Source organism: Mauremys reevesii, linkage group 1 (genome assembly GCF_016161935.1).
Source record: "Mauremys reevesii isolate NIE-2019 linkage group 1, ASM1616193v1, whole genome shotgun sequence".
Lineage (NCBI taxonomy): Eukaryota > Metazoa > Chordata > Testudines > Geoemydidae > Mauremys > Mauremys reevesii.
Window position 1 is genome coordinate 278,557,065 of NC_052623.1, and position 8,979 is coordinate 278,566,043.

At 46.6% G+C, this 8,979-nt stretch overlaps 1 long non-coding RNA gene across 2 annotated transcripts; it reads right to left on the bottom strand.

Annotated features, from left to right (window-relative positions):
- Positions 1-464: 464 nt before the first annotated feature.
- On the bottom strand, positions 465-8,335 carry LOC120374992. Of its 2 annotated transcripts, none has more exons than XR_005586381.1 (3): positions 8,297-8,335; positions 3,841-4,002; positions 465-1,347 (listed from the first exon to the last, which is right to left on the bottom strand). It is a non-coding gene; the product is annotated as an uncharacterized LOC120374992 (long non-coding RNA). The 2 variants fall into 2 exon arrangements; XR_005586382.1 differs by lacking the exon at positions 8,297-8,335 and adding an exon at positions 7,801-7,902.
- Positions 8,336-8,979: the final 644 nt, after the last annotated feature.

Consider the following 8,979-nt stretch of genomic DNA (forward strand, 5'->3'; position numbering starts at 1 on the left):
TAAGTAGGCTCTGTGGCAGCCTAGATGGAAGTGTCTGAGACACTTTGGTAAAAATATTAGTATTTGAACAGATATTCCGGAGAGTAATTTCAGCACAGGAACAGATAAGAGAAATAGAATCTTGGTAGCATGGTCTTTTACTGCATGCGTTTTAAGAAATCTTTCTCTTTTACTTCCAAGCAATTCAAAATAAGACTTAAAAAGCAAAAGTTCAAAATCTTACTATGCAGACTTCTGTTCATATCTTAGCCAACAGGTCTTCAGAACTATGAGCCTAAATACTCCTCTGATGTAAGCCCATTGAAGTCAATATAGTCAAAACAAAGAAACATTTGCCCCTATTTGAAAAACCAATATGAATTGGAGAAATGAGAGAATAGATGGGAAATTGAGTAAGTACAACAGCAACATTGGTAATGACAGGCTTTACTCAAATCAGCATGAGAATGAATATTTATTGTCTCCTTGATTCTTATGCAGAAAACTCAAGAAGACCTTTGAAAAATATCTAGTGATTCAAATGACCATACTTATTCATGTTTAGTGCCTAATTGGCAGTATTTTTGGTGCTGTTTTTAAAACTGTAGAGCACTTAAAACACTTCAGATTTCCTAATTTGTATTCCACTTTAGAAGAAACAAGCATTTCTTCTATCTTCAGACCTGATCTAACTCCCACTATAGTTGATAGAAGTTGTTCTACTGATTTTTTGTAGAAGTTGGATCAAGCCCTTAGGTCAATCTATCTTATTGTCAATGACTGAATAACACAGAAGTCATGCCAATCTTTTGCTGAATCTGCCTTTTACTTAATTAATACTCTTTTGTTTTTGTAGGGAAAGTTAAGCCCCAACTCTGCAAATGCTTGTGGATGTGCTGAATTTTAAGAAAAAGTATACCCTCAAACCTCCTTTCCCACTTTTCCCCATAGTTTGTTACATTTTTGTGTGTCTTGTCTTAACTTGGGTCCATAGGCGCTGGAAATGGGGTTTTTTTTGGGTGCTACTGCACCCCCTGGCTTGAAGTGGTTTCCATTATATACCGGATTTACAGTTTGGTTCAATGGCTCTCAGCATCCCCACTATGAAAATTGGTCCAGCACCCCTGCCTGGGTCTTGATTCTGCAAATGGTTCCAGGCAGGCAGACACCTGTGCCTGCATGCACACTCACTGACTTCAATGGGGCTCCATGAGGGGTAGGAAGACATCCACCGTCACTGATCCAAAGGCAGGATTGGAAACTTAGGCTGCAAATTCTGCAGGTTAGGGATTGTGTCTTCCAATGTATTTATACAGTGTGTTTGTAGCACAATCGGATCCTGACTCTGAGTGGGGATGCCGCAGGCTACTGCAAAACAAAGTAATAACAATAATTAGGCAATAGCTAAAACTCAGCTTCAGGGTTTGAGTTTGCTTCATGCTTCAGTAGCACATATACAGCCTCTTACCATTTTTGTATGTTCTAAATATAAAAACAGATGCAAAGAAACACAGATACTGTGGAGACAAATAGGCATCCTTATTATTTCCTTCTTAATATATTCAGTATCTTTTTGCTTATGCTTTCAGAGCTATTCAGAAGGGTTATTTAATTCATCCATTTGGTGATCTCAAATGTCAAGGCTGCTTTGTGCTTTATTGCTGTGTGGCTATGTGGCAGAGGCTTTAAATTTCAAGCATTTCTTTGCAGCTCTGAAGCCTCCCTCAAAAAAGCACTAAAGCAGCAGCCTTCATGTGTGCGTCTGCCAAAAGGCTAGGTAAATATTGTTTCACTGTTATGAATGTAGTAGGTGCGCGCTATATATAAAAATCAATGGCTGTTTTAAAAAATACATAGAGTCAGAACAATAGTTTTCTTATCCAGAGGTGAATCTTTCTTCCTGCTTTCATAGTAAAAAGGAGATATGAGGTTATACATTTTAAAAAAAGATTGATGGCATTTTCTTGCTTTTGGACATCGTGTTTTATACTTAGCGTTTGTATTCATAAATACACGACAAACTTAAAACTTAATTAAATTTGGGAAATGATTCTTGACAGCCTCAATAAATCAAATACACTGTGGGTATAATATCTGGATGGTGAGAGGGGATCAGATACTGTAAAATCCCCAGGGCTCAGAAATTCTCTTGACCGCCTTGAATGTTTTTAGTGTGACTATTATTTAATAGAATAAGTGCACGGTTGTGTACAGCATTAAAAGACAATCAAAAGTTTAAAGTAGAACGTCATGAAACCTAAATAAGAGCCTGGGGAAGAGGCTGGGACGTCTCCGCGCTCTGCCCCCGCCCCAAGCACTGACTCTGCAGCTCCCACTGCCCAGGAACTGCGGCCAATGGGAGTTGCAGAGGCAGTGCCTCCGGGCAGCAGCGTGTGGAGATGCCCTCGGCCCCCCACCTAGGAGCTGCTGCCAGAGGGGTGTGCTGGTCACTTTTGGGAGCTGCCCGACGTAAGCGCAGACCCCCTGATCCCCTCCTGCACCCCAACCCCCTACCCCAGCCTACAGCCCATACCCAAACTCCCTCCCAGTGCCCGCACCTCCTCCCGTACTCAAACTTCCTCCCAGAGCCTGCACCCCTTACCCCCTTCCGCACCCAAACGCCCTCCCAAAGCCCGATCCTGCACCCCCCTCCTGCACTCAAACTCCCTCCCAGAGTCAACTCCACACTTTCCCCTGCACCCAAACTCCCTCCCAAAGCCTGATCCCGCACCCCCTCCTGCACTCAAACTCCCTCCCAGAGTTGACCCCACACCCCCTCCTGCACCCAAACTCCCTCCCAGAGCCTGCACCCTTCACCCCCTCCCTCCCACACCCTAACTCCCTGTCCCCCCAGCCTGGTGAAAGTGAGTGTGGGTTGGGGAGAGTGAGTGGGGAGGATGGAGTGAGCAGGGGGTGGGACCTCAGAGAAGGGGCGGGGCGGGGCAAGGGTCTTTGTGTTTGCATGATTAGACAGTTGGCAACCCTACCGGATGGGCATGTGGAAGCCCTGGCCATGCTGGAATAGCGCGCCCAGCAGCGCAGCCAATAGCTTGCTGGGCACCAGCAGTGCAGCCAGCAGCTCCCTGTGCATCAGCCAGCGCAGGCGCAGCACCGCCCAAATGTGAGGTGGACCGCGTCTGCGTGGGTGTGGCTTGTGCGTGCGTGGGGGCCCATTGACTGTTCTGCCCTGGGGCCCGGAATTGTTGTCAGAAGGCCTGGCTGTGATTCTTTCATGGAGGTCGCAGAAGTCACAGATTCCGTGACTTTCTGTGGCTACCGTGACTTGCGCAGCAGCTGGTGCAGCTGACCTCGGGGCCAGCTGCCTGGGTGCAAAACAGCCAACCACACTGGCTGCTGCTGGAGCGACCTGGGGCCAGCTGCTCAGACAGTCCCCGCGGCCAGCCACACCAGTTGCTGCTCGGGAGGCCTGGGGCCAGCTGCATCCGGTGACTGCCTGAGCAGCGGCAGGTGCAGCTGTTCCCGCAAACTGCCTGAGCAGCAGTCCTGGGGACGGCCCCGGAGAGCACCCAAGAAATGGTCCCGGGGGCCGCCCCAGAGCCAGCTGCACCAGCCACTGTTCGGGCAGCACCGGGCAGCTGGCTCTGGGGCCACACGAGCAGTGGCCAGTGCAGCTGGTCCCAGGGACCGCCCAAGCAGCAGTCCTGGGGGCAGCCCCAGGAAGCATCTCAGCAGCAGTCCCTGGGAGCGACCCAGGGCCAGCTGCTCCGGCAGTCCCTGAGGCCAGCTGCACCAGCTGCTGGGGTGAACTCGGCATGCAGGTCCAGGACCATGGCCTTGGACATCTGAAAATTCTGCAGCCAGTGCTCACCATCCCAAACCTGCATTATGATGTGATCTCACCAGTCAGTGCTTGTTTCTCATGCCCAGAAGCGGCGCTCCACCATCTCCAGCTGCTCCATGACCAACGACCATGACCAACGACCTTGAACTGGTTCTTCCAATGTCCCACAACAATCTGTTTTCCACGAAATTGTCATCCTCCCCGCAGCTTTTCTTGTGGCTCTGCAAATATTGGTGGATCATATGCTCAGAGATGGCACAAAACAACTCCTGCATGGGTTTGTGGGATTTTAAAAATAGGCATGATAATTATGGACTAGGGATGGCATTATGGAATGGAGAAAGTTGCATGATGGGAACTTGACCACGCAGTTCCAGTCACCCTTGCATGACTCATTTCTGCCCCACTATGCATTGCCAACATTTCACAAAAGACAGTGCGCTGGGCAGTAGCAAGTTGCACACTGGGGATACCTATCCATTGTGCACTGCGTTGTGCTGACATAAGGAGCCAAGTATGCACACGCACAAGCAATATATGAACCGCAGTGGCTTTATGCCAATGTAACTTGTGTTGGCAAAAGTTTGTAGTGTAGACATGGCCTGAGCGTGTCTGAGTGTGTGTTGGGAGCTGGACCAAGAACATAAAGGTGTCTGAGGAGTAAGAAGGTTTGTCAGTAAAGAGGAAAAGAAGGAGATGATGGATTAAGGAAAGAGGGGAAGAGAATAAAAAATAGGGAAAGGAGATGGGAGGAGTTATGCCCAGTCTCTCCCTAAATGTGGCCACTGTGGCTACATGCAGCCATAGGTGCCAACTTTTCCTGGCGCGGATGGGTGCTCGACTCCTGCCCCACCCCCTTTCCCAAAGTTCCCACCCCAACTCCGCCCCCTCTCTGCTCCATTAGACTCCTTCCCCAAATCCCCACCCCAGCCTTGTCTCTTCCCTGCCTTCTCCCCTGAACGTGCTGTGTTCCTGCTCCTCCCCCATCCCTCCCACAGCTTGTTACACTGCGAAACAGCTGTTTTACAGCAGCAAGCACTGGGAGGAGAAGCGGGGACACGACACACTCAGGGGAGGAGGTGGAGCGGAGGTGAACTGTGGCGAGGCGGGACGTTTGACTGCCAGTGGGTGCAGATCACCCACGGAGTTGGTGGCTATGTATGCAGCCATCAGGGGTTTTTCCTGAAGCCAGAACAGCCTCCTGGATACAGATGGGGGAAGGGGCAAAGTCATGGGATTCCGGGGGTGGGCTTCAGTCTCCTTCCCTGGAGGCTCCGGGTTCGGGTTTCAGCCCTCCACCCCTGACTCCAGCTATGGGGCTCTGGTTCTGGGCTTCAGTCTGGGGGGTGGGGCTTCAACAGGGCCAGTCTTACTAGGCGCTATGGTCAAGAGGCAGGGAGTGGGGTGAGCCTGGGGTGTGAGTCCATGGAAGAGCCAATGGCAGGGGGAAGAAGGAGCGGGACCTGTGGAGACTAGGGGAGTGGATGGAGGCACCAGGGGCTGGAGGGGATCTATGGAGGATGGGGGGAGGCAGCAGGGCCAGGGGCATCAACATACAGCTGTACATTATTTTTATTACTGAGTCTGCAAAAAAACCCTACATAAATAAATTATGATTTGGACATGTATATGTGCATATTTATTTGTTTTTCCTAAAGTTAATTAAGTATTTTAGGAAAATTTGTCTGAGGCATTCTGAGGCCACCAAAATTTTTGTTGTGAGAACCCCATGGCCACTGTAAGCTGAGAGTGCTGTGAAGATAATGCCTGAACCCAGGGTTTCTCAAACAGGGGTCGCCGCTTGTGTAGGGAAAGCCCCTGGTGGGCTGGGCCGGTGTGTTTACCTGCCCCGTCTGCAGGTTCCACCGATCACAGCTCCCACTGGCCGCAGTTCGCCGCTCCAGGCCAATGGGAGCTGCTGGAAGCAGAGGCCGGTATGTCCCTCTGCCCATGCCGCTTCCAGCAGCTCCCATTGGCCCGGAGCAGCGATCGGCCAGACCTGCAGATGGGGCAGGTAAACACACCGGCCCAGCCCGCCAGGGGCTTTCCCTACACAAGCAGCGAACCCTGTTTGAGAAACCCTGCCTTAAGCTCATGAAGGTGGGGGGAGGGGCCAAGGAGTATGTCACTCTCCAACAATTCTTTTCATCAAGTCTGCTGTGGTGTTGATGAGTACCAAAAGTAGTGCCATCCAGAGCCAGTGATTGGTGCACTGGTGTCCAAACATGCCCCAGAATTCTTTGTACTGGTGGCTTCATAGGCAATACCATGGCAGCCAGCCAAAAAGATTCTGGGATGGAACTTTTTGATGCTGATGCTAGACACAGAGATCCAGTGTTGGCAGGTCTAGTCGATGTTGTTTTTCATAGTCTGTCTCATCATTCCTTTTGAATCTTGTTCTTCCTTCTGTATTTATTCTCATCTACACAGCTCTTAAACCTGGAAACCCCTGCCTTTAAAATTGTCCTTTAAGACCATGAAACGTGGAAACTGCTGTATTTCTAGATTTTTTCAGGACTGTCTGTTATACACAGGGCCCTGTGTACTACATAGTACATTAGACAGATGGTATGTGGCAAAATAGCACTGTCAAACTGGGAATTATCCAATAATGTTAACTGATTATAAAATCACCTGATTATCTTTGTGACTCTTAACATTAGGGGCATGGCTTGGTAGGAGGAGTAGAAGTGCTCTCCTGGAGGTAGTGGGAGAGGCTTGTGGGAAGAGGCTGCTGCTATCAGGAGCTCCTAAAAATGAGCTCTGCTTCTGTACATCTTTATAGTTGTATAACAAGGAAGGCATCAGCCATGTGGATCGAATAAGTCCTGCATAACTGGAGCTCTGCTCTGGCAGAGCTTAGAAACCTGCTACTTTCCCTCTGCTTCTTCAGAGTGCTTTAGCTGCTCCTGCTGCTGCATTCCATTCCTCCCCTTCAGCCCCCAGTCCATCTAGTGGAGATTCTAAAATATTAAGTGCCAAGCCGATCAGCGGGACAATAGGAAGAATGAAACCTTACTTTGGATTTATATGGCATCTTGGCAAAAAGGAAAAATATAATGCTAATTTCAAAACTTAGATACCATGGTGATAGGTGTCTTAAAAATACAAGAGAAAGATTTGACAAGGCACCTAATCACAGTGCATAATGGATTACTTTTGATACCAAATATTCTGACAAGACAATATTTTAAAATTGCAAGATTAGGAACACATGCAGACTGTAAAGGGACATCCAGGTGATGTCCATTTGTTCACATCCACATATTCCTTCACATTTATTTGCTTAAAACATCAAATGTAAAGTGTCCCTGACAGTCCTTTAATTCTTCATTTATATTTGAAGAAAGATTGAAATGTTGACACTCTTGGCCAGAGTCCACCAAGTTACACTTTTACAATCTTGATAAAAATCAGTGAGGATTCACAGGTGTGACAGAGCAGAATTGGACCAATTTTGGTATGTCCCTATGTACTTCATTTCAAGATTTACATTAAAAAACACACTTTCTGCTATGACACAAACGGAACCCTTTAACCAGATGTCCAAGATTTTAATGCAGTCAAGCAAACACCCTGACGTGTTATAAACGTCAAACTGAGTGGGTAGCTTGAGATGCTGAAGTGGTAAATCAAACCTCTCTTGTTTTCCCCAGTTAATGAGAAGCAAACAGATGTCAGAGACATACTCTGAGTGAATTCCTTTTAACAGCACAGTGCCTAGTTTCTTAGGATATGTACCCAATAGATATTTTTTTTAACAGTGTTAAGCGCACATACAACAATTGAAATGATCCCAGTGCCAACCTAAGGCTCTCTCAGGCATCTATCCCAAGATACTACTCAACACCCACCAATACCCTGATATGCTATGTCCAAGGACAAACACAGTAAAAGAAAAATACAAAATACAAGTTGATTATTCAGAAAATGCATTACTGAAAACAAGCTAAAAGCATCTGGTTTTATGTCAGAAAGCTTAGTTTAAAAAGGAAGATGTGCAGATACTTAAGACTTACAGATTATGGTATCTGCAGGTTGTAAGATAGTATGTAAGTATAAAAGGCTTTCTCTGTTTAAGCCTTCATAATGAAATAAGAACTTCTTACAGAGCATGTAGTTTCAACAGCTCCAGGAAGAGGTGAAACTATACCATATACCATGTACAATTCTGTACAAAGAACATTGTGACTTAACACCTTACAGCATGAGGTCAGAAAGGCGAAGCATAAAGCTGTTTCCATCAGGGTACTGGGAAGTATAAAAACAGAGCCTGAGAGAGCTTATTCTGGCTAGGCAAGAATGATGCCATCAAAGATAAAGCTGTCCAAGACTGAAATCTGCAATGAACGCAGGAAACAGAATGCAAAAGAACCACTGAAAACAAAGGAGATTCCTGATTGCTCCTGGTCCAAGACTGGTGCGGATCTAGTTGAACTAAACAGGAAAGAACTAACAAGCTTCTTGAGACAAGAACAAGCCTGACTCATTTGGAAATAAGGATCAGTCTCTTACCAGCACTCCTGTATTACTGGTGAAAACCACTCAAATGTCTTAAAGCCGTGGTGTGACTGAGGTGTAAATAGTGTTGCATCACAATACATTTAGGTAAATGATAATGCAAGCTGCTTAAAGTAACAGGATGCAAACAAACATATTTGCCTTGAGAGTTATTGAATATTTAGACATGACAGCATAGGAATATAGAGGATTCCCTTGGCTTGTCTTCCTACCGATACATAAAGCACTACTTAACAGAAAAAAAATTCACTAAATTTGAAAGCAAACAATTTTGCTGCAACAGCAGATTCAAGTGACATACAAAATAAGCATGCAACAATCTCTTCCACTTGCTGTCTTTAGTACAGTGGTTCTCAAACTTTTGTACTGGTGACCTCTTTCACATAGCAAGCCTCTGAGTGTGACCCCCCTTATAAATTAAAAACAGTTTTTTTATATATTTAACACCATTATAAATGCTGGAGGTGAAGCGGAGTTTGGGGTGGAGGCTGTCAGCTCGTGACCCCCCATGTAACAACCTCACTACCCCCAGTTTGAGAACTCCTGCTTTAGTATGTGGTACCAGACAAGGAGGAACCAGATAGGCTTATTACTGGTATTTTTCCCAGTTTCCTAGTTGAATTGCCTTAGTCACTCAGGGAATTTCTGATTTCAGTTACATTGCACCTAATATGCAC